Raw genomic sequence first — 10,797 nt, forward strand, 5'->3', positions numbered from 1 at the left:
TCTAGCCCTCCAAAACACTAGGTCTGGAATAAAGTAGTCTCTGAACAAACCCATATACAAGAGATGGAAAAATAGAGCTTACTTGTTGATGGAGGAATTATCAAAGAATTTGTGGGCATTTTTAATTTACCACAGTCCATAAGCTAGTCACCAAACATTCATGGTTTTTCCATATGCAAAATGTAATCCCCCTTCTCTACTATGGACTGAATTATGTCACCTCCCCCAAATTCACATGTGAAAGGCTGGCCCCCAGTGTCATTGTATGTGGAGGTAAGATCTTTGCAAGATCATTAGGTTTAGATGAATTCATGAGAGTGGGCTATTCATGATGGAATTAGTCTCCTGATAAGAAGATACAATTGAGCTTCCTCTCTCCATCACAGGAGAGTATAATGAAAAGATTGCCATCTGCAAGACAGGGAGAGAGTCCTCACCAGAAACTGACAATGCTAGTACCCTAATCTCACACACCCAGCTACTCTAGAACTATGACAAATACATTTCTGTTGTTTAAACCAACCCATATAAACTATAATGTTATGGCAAGCCGAGTTTCTAGCACCCTGATCTCACACATCCAGTCTCCAGAACTATAATGAATACATTTTTGTTGTTTAAACCACCTGATATAAGCTATAATGTTATGGCAAGTCAAGTTGACTCAGAATTGGAGTGCCATTGTGACACTTAAAATATGGCAGTAGTTGTGGAACTGGTGATGAGAAGAGTCTGGAAGAGTTTTTAAGGTACATCCTAAAATATGGAATTCAAAGATAATTCTGATAAGATTTCAGAAAGAAAAAAATGATATCCAAAGAGGCAGATTCTTAGAGAATACATAAATAATCATGAAGAGAATATAGATAGAAATATGAATATTAAGAGGTATTCTGTTCAGGTCTCACACAGTGATGAGGAACATGTTATTGGATTGGAGAAAAGGAAATCTTTATGAAGGTGTCAAAGAATTTGGATGAATTATGCTCTAATATTTTGTAGGATAGAACTTCTGAGAAACAAAATTAGTATTTAGCTGAGGAGATTTGTAAGCCAAATTTGTGGAAGGAGTGACTTTGTTACTCCTGACTGCTTATAGCAAAAAGTGAGAAGAAAGATATAAATTGTAAAAGTAATTATTAAGCAAAAAGGAACCAGAACTTAGATCTTAGAAAAAAATCTCAGCCTACCCTTATTGCCAAAATGAGAAAGGCTCTTCTAAAGAGAACACTAACGGCATGGCCTGTGGCTGAGCAGCCAATTAATAAGGAGAGCAAAAAACACTCAGGAAAATAATCAGCCATTTCAGTTGAATCCAGGAATGTAGATGGGATTATATTAGCCTAGTCAGTCAGTTTGAACTAAAAGGAACAGAAAAGTGAGATGGAATGAAGGAAGGATAACACCCTTCTTAGATTCTACAAGATAGGATTGTGTTGTTGTTTAATCGCAAACATGCTATTCATTAAGACAAGGAAAGAATAACCTCAAAGGTGATTCAGAGATCATCAGAGCTCCCTGCTTGGTTTCAATGTATGTGGCTACCAACTCAGTTTCAAAAGGCAAGATGGCATCTTCCCAAACCTTGGAGAAAGATTTTCTCTGAAGACCTGTGGGGGATAGGACCACCCCGCAGAGCCTCAGGAGCTCAATTTCCACTTTTAGGACCATGGGCACAGGATCCCCATTCCAGTGGATACATAAGACAGACTCCAGCCCCAATGGCCCTGAAAGGTGAAACATTGAGTCAATGGGAATTAGCTTCAAACCTTAGGATCCAATGAAATTTGCCTTGCTAGGCTTTGAACTTGACTGGGATTTATCACCTCTTCATTCTTTTCTATTTCTCACTTTTGGGATAGGAATGCTTACCCTATACCTGTCTTACTTTGTATTTTGGAAGTGCATAACTTCTTTGGCTTAACAGATCCATAGTTGGAGAAGAACTGTGTCTCAGAATAAATTATACCTCAAGTGTCATCCATATCTGATTTATATAATATTTGCTTAGATTGTTTAGATGAAAATTTGGACTTGAAAATTTGGAGTTGATGTTAGAATCAAAATGAATGTATTTTGAATTAAGAAGTACATAGTTTTGGAGTGGTCATGGTATAATGTGATGGACTGAACTGTGGCCCCTCAAAATTCATATGTTGAAGCCTTAACTCCCACACCCCTGAGATAAAGATAAGGCATATAAAGTAGTGACCATGAATACACAAATTTATAAGGGTTGTGCCCTGATCTAGTAGAATTGGTGTCCTTTTAAGAAGTGGGGAAAGCACCATGCACTCTCTCTTTACCATATGAGGTCCTAGAGAGAAAGACAAGCTAGAAAGAGCTCCCTCATCAGAAACTGGCATCATACTGGCATCCTGATCTCCACCTTACAGCCTACAGAATTGTGAGTATCAATTACTGCAGATATTTGGGTTTTCAAAGTTCTTATTAAACAAAATAGTCAGAAAACAAGAAATCATGACGTATGAGGAGGATTTGAATCAGTCCATATTAGGAGAGGAAAATATGTGATGTTCAGTTGGCAGGAGCCTGAATACAGAGACTATTCCTTCATATCTTGTCATATATGAGAATTGTTTGAAAGTTAGTTTTCACTGACTATTTGTGAGAATCCTACTTCTGTTTTTCCTGTGATGACTATACCCTAGGGTCATGGTTATCAAATGGCAAAGATCTTCAGTTGCAGGGTATGAGTAGGTACAGTATTCTTCAACTCCAGAAGAAATTTTGGGTTTGTTTTTATAATGAAGTATTACCAAATATCTGATTTGGGGGGACAAAAGTATAGTGTATTATTTGTATTATTCTGTGAGGTGGTATAAAAATATGTACTTGGTTACATTTGAAAAGAGTTCGAACTATACAGGTTTGTCGACATATGTTTAGATGATGTAGGCTCTGCAGTGCTTTTTCTGCCAACTAGAATAACTAAACTCCAAAGTTCTCTCTCTTTCAGGAGAATCTGAACAATAATTGTCACTAATAATTATTTTGTGCTATAACAGGAGTTTTTGATTTCTGATCTCTATAAGATGTTTTAAGAAAGCCTTTCTTTTGAGTTAGCAACTCATTGTTACTTTAAAGAAGCACATAGATCTTCTTCCACTGCAAGAACTTGGCAATAATGAAAAAATAAGTAACTCTGAACATCAAAGTACAATATAAATATGCAAAATATATACAAAACACTTTCCTTAATTGTTTTCCAGTGTAACACAAGATATAAATTGATTAATCAAACAAAATAATAGGATATACAAACTTTCACCAAATGTATTTTAATTTAGATAAAGCTCCACTAAAGGAAATAATAAAAAGTATTATTTATACTTGTGTTTGATAAACCATAGAAGCACAAAAAGGCATAGATTGGCAAAGCCTACCTAGAGATTCTCTAGGAATAAAAAAAATAGCAAAAACATCTTCAGGAATTGCAGTCAAATTTGTGAGTCTGTACCTCTTGAGAATGTTAATGCATCAATACATTTCAGTATAATTCCATTTATAGTCACAAAACATATACACTATCTGCTTTTTCCTGGTTACTGATGAATTCTCTAATTATAACTTGACTTCCGAGAAATGTCTAATTAGAGTATAAATCAAGTTGATTTTACTATTCCAGTTAATTGGTAGCAAAATATCTAATTGAAATATAAGAAGTTGGCATTCTCTTTTATATTTCAATCTCCATGAGCTGGTTCAATGTGATTGTGCCATGGAATAATGGACTCATTTTTGTTTTGAAGCTTCTTTAGTGGATTCATGTCAGCAATGCCACTCCATAAGGTCCATGGTACATGCCTAATGGCTTCACTGTTGAATCTACCAAATATTTAAAAAACAATATGAAGTCTTCCCAAACTGTTTCAATAAGTTGAAGAAAATGGAACATTTCCAAAATCATTTTGTGAGGCCAGCATTATCTTCATACCAATATCAGAGAAAGATACAAGATAAAGAAAACTACAGAATACATCACTGATGAACATAGGTGCAAAAAACCTCAACAAAATATTAGCAAACCATATTTATACCAAATGAAAAAGATCCACCATCATCCAGTAGGATTCATTTTAGAAATGCAAGAATGGCTCAATGCACTCAAATCAATAAACATGATATAAAATATATTAACAACTTAAAGGAAAATAGCCACATGATCACCTCAATGCATATGAGAAAGCACTTTACAAAATTCAACATCACTTTGTGATAAAAACTCTGAACAAGTTAAATTTTAAAGGGAGTATCTCTAAGGAATAAAAACTATAGATGTATAACCAACTCATAACTAATATCACACTGAATGGTCAAAATTCTTAGTTTTTTCTCTAAGATTTGGTACAAGACAAGGATGCCCACTTTTGTCACTTCTATTCAATGTAGTATTAGAGGTCCTAGTCAAGCAATCAGGCAAAATAAAGAAATAAATAAATAAAAGCATCAAATTGAAAAAGAGGAAGTTGAATTAGCCTTAATTACAGATGGAGTGATCTTACATGTAGAAAATTCTAAAGACTACATCAAAAATATAGTTAGAACTCATAAACAAATTAATCATATTTGCAAGATACAAAATGAATATACAAAAAAGATTGTATTTTTATACACTAGCAGCAAATCATATAAAAAGAAACCAACCAAATGACCTCAAAGAATAGCTGCCAAAATGTACAATAATCAGTAATAAATTAAGGAATTGAAAAATATCTACATTGAAAACTATAAAATATTTAAAAAGAAATTTAAAAATGCACAAATAAATGAAAAGAGATCCAATGTTGTTAAAATATCTATACTACCCAAAGTGATATAAGATTCAGTACAGCCACTATGAAAATTACCAATGGCATTCTTTAGAGAAATTTAAAAAATTCTAAAATTTATATAAAACCACAAGAGACCCCAAAATAGCCAAAAAAATCTTAAGTTTGAGAGTAGCCTGAGAAGAGCAAGATCCTGTTTGTATAAATGACAGAAAAATCAGCCTGATATGGTTGTGTAAGCCTGTAGTGCCAGTTAATGAGGAGGCTAAGGTAGGAGGATCACGAGAGCCCAGGAATTTGAGGTTGCTGTGAGATATGCTGGTGTATTCCTGCCTGGGCAATAGAGTAAGAACCTGTCTTAAAAAAAATGAAGATTTATATTTAATAAGTCTAAGCTGAGTCCTGAGATCCTTCATTTCTCACAAGCACCCAGATAATATTGATGCTGCTTGTCCATGAACCATATTTTGACCCACTGTCACCCTCTTCTGTCCTGGAAAATCCATTTTCTGTCCTTCCATGCCCCATCTGCACATTTCCTGAGTTTAGAATAGTGCAGTCCTTCAACAACACCTGCCATGCTTTGGATGTGGAAAAAACTCACGCTGAGCTTTGATCTCCTATGAGGTAGTGCTGAGACATAGGGAGTGGTGGAAGATGTTTGGGTGATGGGGTTGGATCCCTCACGAAGTGATTTATGCCCTCTCTTGGGAGAGAGTATGTTCTTACTATCATGGGATTGGATTAGTTACTTTCATTCTAGGTTATTAGAAAAGTAATAACTTTTCTTGGGAGAGAGTATGTTCTTACTATCACGGGATTGGATTAGTTACTTTCATTCTAGGTTATTAGAAAAGTGAGTTTGGCTTCCTGGACCTCTCTTGCTTCCTCTCTTACCATGTGGCCTCTTTGCACAAGCCCCCTTTCTTTTCCAAGCTCTGTCATTTGAGAAGTTGTGATTTCTCAGAAGTGCATGGTCCTTACCAGAAGCTGGTTAGATGCAACATTATACTTTTGAACTTCCCAGCCTGTAGAACCATGCACCGAATAAACCTCTTTTCTTATGAATTACCCCATCTCTAGTATTCTGTTATAGAAACACAAAAAGAGTAAGACAATGCCCAGAAAAATTTCTTATATATTCCCTTGGGCCATTGTAACACATTCCAAGGATATAGAATTGGTCTCTACCCTCAAAGTTTCATAGTCCAAGAAGGAAGCAGATGAAATACAAAATAATATGGGCAATAGGTAGAAGTGTGTACTAAGTACAAAAGTAGTTGGAAGAAGAAAGCAATGAGCAAAGGGAATAATAAAATATTTACTGAAGCAAATGAGAGGCAACTGAAATGAGGTGAGGCTGAGGAAGCTCCACGTCTCAGCTCTCTCAAGAGTTGTGAAGTTATCAAATGCAAAGAATATCTGGTGCCCCATTGCAATCAAGCTCAACTCAACCTTGGCCAAGTTGCAGAATCCTTGTGGACAATTAGAGGCTCCAGTGAACAAATCACCATCAGTCAGAACACAACACTCCTTCAGTCAGAACACAAATGTTTTACTTGATTTTGTAGGAATAATTGATTCCCAATCTCTTAGTCCATTTGTGTTGCTATAATGAAATAACCTGAGACTAGGTAAGGTGGCTCACGTCCTGTAATCCCAGAAATTTGAGAGCCTGAGGCAGGAGGATGGCTTCAGGCCAAGTGTTAGAGACCAGCCTAGGCAACACAGAGAGACCACATCTCTACAACAAATAAATAGCGGTTTATTTGGCTCATAATTCTGCCGGATGGAAGGTTGAGCATCTGGTAAAAACCCCAGGCTGCTTCCACTCATGGTGAAAGGCAAAGGAGAGGCTGCAGGGATTGCTTCTAAGAGAGGAAGTGAGCAGGGACTGTGCTGGGTTCTTTTTAACAACTATCTCTCATAGTCACTAATAGAATATGAACTCACTTACTATTTATTCCTGAATAAATATCTTAGAGTGGTTTTAATCATAATTTGACCAACTGTAAATTTTCTATTACAAGGTTCTTTTCCCCCAGGATAATTTCAATATTTCCTTTTGCTTCTGGTATTTCTGCTCTTGAAGTCACTCTAGGTTTCATTTCATTATTAAAAAATTAGTTTACTAGAGATGAATCCAGCCACATATCCTCATTTGATCTTCGATAAGCCTATCAAAAGCATAGTATTGGGAAAAACATTTCCTATTTAACAAATGGTGCTGAGACAACTAGGTAGTAACCTGGAGAAGACTGAAACTGGACCCTCACCTTTCCCCAATAACAAAAATCAATTCTCACTGGATAAAATATTGAAATTTAAGACATGAAACTATAAAAAAATTAGAAGAGAGGGCAGGGAAAATGCTTGAAGATATTGGCCTAGGAAAATATTTTATGAGGAGGACCCCCCTGGCAATTGAAGCAATACCAAAAATATATTACTAGAATCTAATCAAGCCAAAAAGCTTCTGCACAGCTAAGGACACTGCAAGTAAAGCAAACAGACAGCTTTTAGATGGGAGAAGATTTTTTCAGATTGTGATCCCAACAAAGGTCTATAACTAGAATCTACAGACAGCTTAAGTTAATCAATAAGAAAAGAACAAACACCCATTTTTTTGTGGGCAAGAGACTTGAATAGAAACTTCTCTGAAAATGACAGGCGAATGGCTGGCAACACATAAAAAAAAAATGCTCATCATTTCTAATCTTCAGAGAAATGCAAATAAAAAGCACAGTGTTAATCTAGCAATTGCTTTCTGACATAACTGGTTAAGTCAAAATTTTTTAGATACTAGTAAGTGCATATACTTACCTGGCAGGGGAGATATCATGATCACGAAGGTGTTTTCCCTGGGCGAGTCTTATCCCTTGCACTCTGGACGTGCTGACTCCTGAGATTTCTCTAAATGTGGGAAAATCGACCGAGTAATTTGTGATAGCGGGGGACTGTGTTTGTGCTTTCCCCTGAAAAAAAAAATACTAATAAGTATATCAAGTTTGTATTAAATAAGGGAAATAAAAGATGCAAGGATGAGATATCTTGTGTTACAAATAAATTTATGATTTATTAATATCTTGTTTCTTAGTCTGTGGTTGGGCAGGACTAAAATGTTCCTTTGAGGAACATAAATATGTTACTCTAAATATGAATAATATATAAAGTTTTTAAAAAGTAGAATAAAACTTGTATACTGCCAATTTTAATTCTATTTGTTTGTTTACTTCTATTCTATAGACTTTTGAAAAAATGATTTTAATAGCATAAGTTCTAAAGGGAACGAGAAGAATAAACATAAATAACATAATCCAATTGAAATGATGAAAACATTAGTTCATCAATGAACTAATTCATTGATTCATAATTGGACAATGAACTAATGAATATCTGTTTTATAACAAATGCATTACATGTATATATAGTTCTCTAATTGTTTGTTGTGGAATCGGAGACCATTCTCCTAAGTAAATTATCTCAAAAATGGAAAACCAATACCACATGTACTTAAGACAAAAGTGGAACTAGTTGATCAACACATACATGTGTGAAGCAAAACTCAACAGGATTCAGTAGGCAAAAGGGGGATACAGGAAAGGAAAATATCAGATGTAAAGGGAACATAGCACACTTTCTGGTCAAGAGCATACTTACAACTTTTACTTAAAATATACAAAGGCAAACTATGTAACCAAAATGTGCATATGCCTTTAATACACTGACATTTTTTTTTTCTTTTTTTTTGTAGAGACAGAGTCTCACTTTATTGCCCTCGGTAGAGTGCCATGGCCTCACTCAGCTCACAGCAACCTCCAACTCCTGGGCTTAAGCAATTCTCTTGCCTCAGCCTCCCGAGTAGCTGGGACTACAGGCGCCTGCCACAATGCCCGGCTATTTTTTGGTTAATACACTGAAATTTTTAAAAAGTATATGAAAATCTGTTACATTTTTGTTACTTTCATACAATTATCTATTGTAAACATATGTTATATGAATATATGTATGTTTATACACAATTTGCATGACTCATTCCATAATTATTGCTATATACTGCTTACCATATAAAATGTAAATGTTCTTCATTTTAAATCTTTTATCTTTGTCTAATTATTTTCCTTAAATTTCACTACTGTTTTCATCAGCAATTTGAGAAAATAACTAAATATATCTTCTGACTAAAAGTGAAATATTATTTTGATGAGTTATCAAGGAGCGTATAAGTAGAAGATTCTTCCCAGTTTCAAATGGGATAAGAAAAGAAAAATCACACACATATATTTTAGATTTTAACAATTATATTGGAAAATACTTAAAAAATTAACCAACACCTTTAATGTATAAACTCATACAGCTAGACATAAAAGTTACATGAAAATGAACATTAACTTATTTAACAATTATCTGAACATGCTAGTCTGCAAATTTGTATACGTTTTTTTAAAAACAGGATAATTAACATGGTAATGCATCAGTGTCATTTACAAAATTAGTGCATTTCTCAAGTTTCTAATACATTACCCATCACTATTATTTGTAAAAGACTTACTAGAGTCTTTTTATTATGAATTTTGCATCCCTAGTCATTTACAGTTAAACATTAATAATAATTTTATGTAATTAATAATTATGAATTTTTAAACAATTCCTTATAAAATACTACTAAATTTTAATATGTTAACAATTTTAGATAGCATATTTTAAAGAAGAGAGTGACACTTTAAAAGTAAGATTATCTTAAGAAGAATGGGGAAATCCATAGAAAATCTGGTATTTCAGGACTTTAAAACCTATCATTAATTTCCCACTTTCCTGACTACATAGTTCATTTACTACATGGATTCAAGATGACTGATACCTTTATTGATTAATTTGTTGTTCATCAACACACATACTTCTGTAAGCATTTGTATTGGTTAATCTAAATTACTAACTAAAAACAGCTGTAGGGTAGAAAGTTTAAACCAAAATCAATATTGAGTTCTTTGTCGTTGATAAATATTACCTTGCTGACCCCCACTACGCTGAATGAGGGTTTTTTTGTATTTTTGTTTTCTTGCTTGACAAGTACAGCATAGTGGTTATGGATACTCACTGTCAAATACTCTTTGGCTGCTAAAGGTCAATAGAAAAATGAGGATAGTCAAAGAGATGCCACTAGCTCATGTGCCAAACTAACAAGAATCCAGATTTAGGTTATGTTTGTGTGGCTTTTATCTAATAAGGATGGCCAAGCAGAATGATAAATGCTTTTCCATGTTCTGTGCAGAAATGGGTTTACAAACAAGCACCTGCCATAAATCATAACAACAGTTTGTCAAAAGTAACTAGAGACTAGATGCATCTTTATAATTACTTGAGACATTTTGTGTCCTGCTTTCATATCTTCCACTCTGTTCTTAGAGGAAATATTTTTTCCTGCTTTAAGCCTAACTTATTTCCCCTCCATTTAAAACATGAGTTGATGGCCAGAATGCTTTTAGGATAACTCCTTGACCCTTGCACTACTGTCCCTAAAAATATCGAGGTATCATGGGTAGATGCCCACCACTGATGAATCAACCGCCTTCTCTCCAGTTTTTCGGCTTTTTCTTCTTCACCACATATTAGTTTTTCCAGTAACATAGCATTTGGTCTTTCCTCATGTCTGTAGTAAGTTAGTGACTTTTAGCTTTGAAAAGTGAGTGCTTCAAAGAAGGTAATATCATTCTCAAAATAGTGGTAACCGTGCTTTATCGGGAAGTTTTAACTATGTTATGCAATTAACGGAAGAAGAGAGCAAATTAATGCTTACTGATAGATTGGCACTGGAAGGGCAAAATGGTTATTGAAATATATATGTATACACACACAAAAAGAATTACATCAAATAGTAGTTAGTTTTCACCCTAAAGTCTTATAAACCAGGGAAAATGCTCAATTCATAAAAAATTACTGCAGAAAGAATAAGAGGTTAGAGAGGACAACAGCTTGAACATAAAAGCAGATTGAATTTGACTTT

At 34.5% G+C, this 10,797-nt stretch overlaps 1 non-coding gene across 1 annotated transcript; it reads left to right on the plus strand.

The window, feature by feature from the left end:
• Positions 1-7,608: 7,608 nt before the first annotated feature.
• LOC128591109 (U1 spliceosomal RNA) lies at positions 7,609-7,771 on the plus strand. The gene has a single exon (XR_008381534.1). It is a non-coding gene; the product is annotated as a U1 spliceosomal RNA (small nuclear RNA).
• The last annotated feature ends 3,026 nt before the right edge of the window (positions 7,772-10,797 follow it).

The sequence above is a fragment of the Nycticebus coucang genome, chromosome 7, assembly GCF_027406575.1.
Source record: "Nycticebus coucang isolate mNycCou1 chromosome 7, mNycCou1.pri, whole genome shotgun sequence".
Taxonomy (NCBI): Eukaryota; Metazoa; Chordata; class Mammalia; order Primates; family Lorisidae; genus Nycticebus; species Nycticebus coucang.